This window comes from Hyalella azteca, unplaced genomic scaffold (genome assembly GCF_000764305.2).
Source record: "Hyalella azteca isolate HAZT.00-mixed unplaced genomic scaffold, Hazt_2.0.2 contig491, whole genome shotgun sequence".
Classification (NCBI taxonomy): domain Eukaryota; kingdom Metazoa; phylum Arthropoda; class Malacostraca; order Amphipoda; family Hyalellidae; genus Hyalella; species Hyalella azteca.
This window is the reverse complement of record NW_025930838.1, coordinates 52,628-57,526: the sequence shown is the minus strand read 5'-3', so window position 1 is coordinate 57,526 and position 4,899 is coordinate 52,628. Positions and strand designations below refer to the sequence as shown.

Here is a 4,899-nt window from a genome sequence, read left to right as displayed (position 1 = left end):
ATAGTCAGGATAAAGATAGCTTAAATCTTCGTTTTCAATATAGTCAGGATAAAGATAGCTTAAATCTTTGTTTTCAATATAGTCAGGATAAAGATAGCTTAAATCTTCGTTTTCAATATAGTCAGGATAAAGATAGCTTTAATCTTTGTTTTCAATATAGTCAGGATAAAGATAGCTTAAATCTTTGTTTTCAATATAGTCAGGATAAAGATAGCTTAAATCTTTGTTTTCAATATAGTCAGGATAAAGATAGCTTTAATCTTCGTTTTCAATATAGTCAGGATAAAGATAGCTTTAATCTTCGTTTTCAATATAGTCAGGATAAAGATAGCTTTAATCTTCTTTTTCAATATAGTCAAGATAAAGATAGCTTTGATCTTCTTTTTTAATATAGTCAGGGTAAAGATATCTTTAATCTTTGTTTTCAATATAATCAGGGTAAAGATAGCTTTAATCTTCGTTTTCAATATAGTCAGGGTAAAGATAGCTTTGATCTTCTTTTTGAATATAGTCAGGGTAAAGTTAACTTTAGTCTTCGTTTTCAATATAGTCAAGTTAGAAATAGCTCTAATCTTTGTCAGGATATACGTACAGTATAAGGTTTTAATTTATTAATCACTCATATAGCTAGCATATATAACATCATTGTCAGTTTTTTTTTAATGTTTTACTCACAAATGCATGGCAAATTTTTAACGTTTAACGTTATACGGTATAAATTTACGTGTTTAATGCTTGATATTGCTTCCAATGTTCTGATTAAATAATAATATAACTCGGTTATCTTTTATTTTTCATTCAACAATAAACGGGAATATTTTACGAAAAAATTATTTCAGTTAAATGAGAAAAGCGAAGTTAGGTGAATTGTTGAATTTATTCTGTCCGTGAGAAACAGTCCTAAAAATCCAGGCTGTGCCGATGTACAGCATGAATGATTCACGCTTAGGATGACATAGCATGAATTATTCTGATATATTATTCTGATAATATATCAGAATAATAAATAATAAGGTCCTGTATAATACAATTTTCGTATATCGATGCAAATAGTAAATCTTAATTACTTTTTTTTAATTATGCTAAACGTTTTTCATAAAAAATAGCAATAGAAATGCAAGAAAAATATTCCAAACATTTCATAACTATACTTTACTATGAATTAAGGAATCACTTCTCTCGTACTTTCGAATATAATTTCATTTAGCAATTGGAAGCGCAAATTGCCCTACGAAGAATTAATAATTAGATGATTCCAAGTCCAATTTCATTTTGAATATTTGTATATATATAAAATAATTTCTATTACTGCAAAGCGATACTGAAGAAGAACTTACAATCTCAACACTGAAATCAAAATCAATATTATAAATTTATTATCAACTAAAGTAAATATAAATCTAAATATATGAAAATACACACTTTTAGATTATATACACACAAAATATACACAAATATACACTTGAAAATATACACAAAATCTAAGAAATACACTTTCGTTTCAAGTTTCCACTCAGATACAGCACGAACTATGCGTGCGTTCGTAACGGTTACAAACTGAATTAGTGTAAAACTTTAACGTTTACTAACTCAATTAGTGTAGAACTTTAACGGTTACTAACTCAATTAGTGTAGAACTTTAACGGTTACTAACTCAATTAGTGTAGAACTTTAACAGTACTAACTCAATTAATGTTGAACTTGAGTTGCTATCATCAAGAACTTCCAATTGACCAGAACTTCGAAGTTGCGTCGCATTTGTTGAGGTCTAACGAAGCTCAAATCAATTAGAAGGAAATACGCAGCGTAAGTTTGTGTGGACTGAATGGCGGCCGCACACATTTGTGTGGTCTGAATGGCGGCCACACACATTTGTGTGGACTGAATGGCGGCCACACACATTTGTGTGGACTGAATGGCGGCCACACACATTTGTGTGGACTGAATGGCGGCCACACACATTTGTGTGGACTGAATGGCGGCCACACACATTTGTGTGGACTGAATGGCGGCCACACACATTTGTGTGGACTGAATGGCGGCCACACACATTTGTGTGGACTGAATGGCGGCCACACACATTTGTGTGGACTGAATGGCGGCCACACACATTTGTGTGGACTGAATGGCGGCCACACACATTTGTGTGGACTGAATGGCGGCNCTGCAGTGGAGTGCTGCATGCTGTCGTCATGCTGCAGTGGAGTGCTGCTGGTGCTGAGGCGTGCTGCAGTGGAGTGCTGCATGCTGTCGTCATGCTGCAGTGGAGTGCTGCATGCTGTCGTCATGCTGCAGTGGAGTGCTGCTGGTGCTGAGGCGTGCTGCAGTGGAGTGCTGCATGCTGTCGTCATGCTGCAGTGGAGTGCTGCATGCTGTCGTCATGCTGCAGTGGAGTGCTGCTGGTGCTGAGGCGTGCTGCAGTGGAGTGCTGCATGCTGTCGTCATGCTGCAGTGGAGTGCTGCATGCTGTCGTCATGCTGCAGTGGAGTGCTGCTGGTGCTGAGGCGTGCTGCAGTGGAGTGCTGCATGCTGTCGTCATGCTGCAGTGGAGTGCTGCATGCTGTCGTCATGCTGCAGTGGAGTGCTGCTGCTGCTGTCGTCATGCTGCAGTGGAGTGCTTCATGCTGCCGTCATGCTGCAGTGGAGTGCTGCTGCTGCTGTCGTCATGCTGCAGTGGAGTGCTTCATGCTGCCGTCATGCTGCAGTGGAGTGCTGCTGCTGCTGTCGTGCTGCAGTGGAGTGCTGCTGCTGGTGCTGCTGTGTGCTGACACCTCACTCCATGGAGCATCAATGCTGAGCTCCAGCTCCCCGCTCTCCTGCAACACGAAATAAAATATCATTGTACATAAAATAAAAATTTTACATAGAATAGAATACATAGAAAAAGAATTTTACATATAATAGGATAAGAATTTTACAAAAAAAAAATAGAATACATAGAATAAGAATTTTACATAGAATAGAATACATAAAGTAAGAATTTTACATAGAATAGAATACATAGAATAAGAATTTTACATATAATAGAATATATAGAATAAGAATTTTACATATAATAGAATACATAGAATAAAAATTGTACATAGAATGGAATACATAGAATAAGAATTTTACATTTAATGGAATACATAGAATAAATATTGTAGGACATAGAATAGAACACATAGAATAAGAATTTTACATATAATAGAATACATAGAATAAAAATTTTACAAATAATAGAATAAATAGAATAGAAATTGTACATAGAATAGAATACACAGAATAACATTTTAATAAAGAATAGAATGTATAGAATAAAAGTTGTACATAGAATACAAATTGATCAAAACATCATTCTGAAAAAAGTAGTTTAAAATGTTGGAGCAGCATTTGAAAAAAATGGGACCACAGTCTTTCAAAAAAAAAAATTATATTAGGTGTTGGAGACCTGAATTTATGCAATATATATCGGTGAGAGAAAAATTAAATAACCTGATGAAATGATTCCAATAATATAATTTCGTATATATGATGAATTTGGAACATAATAAAATGGAAGAAGCTAATTTAATTTTTACGGAATCTGGTCAGAAGTTATTTTGCCATTCATTTACAGGCAATTACAAACCATTACAAACCAACTAATGAAATAAAATAATTGAATTTTACGAGGAATTTTTCTACTGTTGTTGTATGAATTGTGCATTACAGCTCTGTAAGTCAACGGTAAAATTGAACTAAATTATAATTATATAATTAAAAATGTAAAACTTCCTTGGAAAATAATTTTTCGTTCATGAAATTTCTTAAGAAATTTTCTGTTGAATAACTCACCATTTCCAAAGTGCAGTCTTGCAGTGAAGCTGAAATATCATCCAAAATTATATCTACGTCAGCAGGGACGCTTGTCACGTCAGCAAGGACGCTTGTCACGTCAGCAGGGACGCTTGTCACGTCAGCAGGGACGCTTGTCACGTCAGCAGGGACGCTGACATTTTCATCCATTATCATCAAGTCAATTTCTTTTATCACCGCAAGACTTGACTGTTCTGAAACTTCATCGTCTTTTGCCTGGTAGAAATCATCGTATGTCGTCAATGATATTGAATGATTTGAACATGTTGAATTATGTGTGCTATTTGAACTTGTATTGCTAAAGCATATTTCCCCGCTTGAAATGCAACTGCTCGACATGTAAACACAACTGCACTCGTCCTCTATTTCGTCTGAATTAACCTCATTAATAATTAAATTCGATTCTCTATGTTCAACAAAAGAATCATTAACCTTCGAGAGATTTTCATCATGATATAAATGCATATTTTTATTTTCAGCATGAAATTGCACTTCATCAACACTTGAACATTGTTCGTCATTTGCATTCGAGTGTTCATTCAGCGCATGAAAATGTATAGGTGAATTTCCAGTGCTGTGTGGGTTTGAATTTCCGCAGCTTCCGTGTATATCCGTCGGATTTTTAGGGGATCTGCCCTGAATTTTTGGGGAATTTCTATGATTATTACTTTTAGTCCCGCTGCTCATACTTTCATGATTATTATGTATTGCTGCTTGATCCCTGAAGGTGCTGACAACTCCTTCTTTAGCTGCCGTTGAGCTCACGGCCTGTAATGTAAATATCGAAGTCATGAATGTTTTCACTTTTGAAACGTATTTAATAATTATAAAATCAATGTTTCAATAATAATTTGTTTATATGATTTCATTTAATATAATATTATACGCAAATATATCATATTTGCCTCAACGGATCTGAACAATACAATCCTGCACGAACAAAATAGCTTCTGAATCAGAGCAGTAGTGAATGATCTGAATAATATAAAATAAGCGACAACGATCTTGATTTTCGTTAAATCAGGACTTCAAGGTCCTAACTTCACCAAAAATTAAAAAATT

At 34.9% G+C, this 4,899-nt stretch overlaps 1 pseudogene; it reads right to left on the bottom strand.

Moving 5' to 3' along the window:
• Positions 1-2,449: 2,449 nt before the first annotated feature.
• Positions 2,450-3,855, bottom strand: LOC125177762 (annotated as a pseudogene).
• Positions 3,856-4,899: the final 1,044 nt, after the last annotated feature.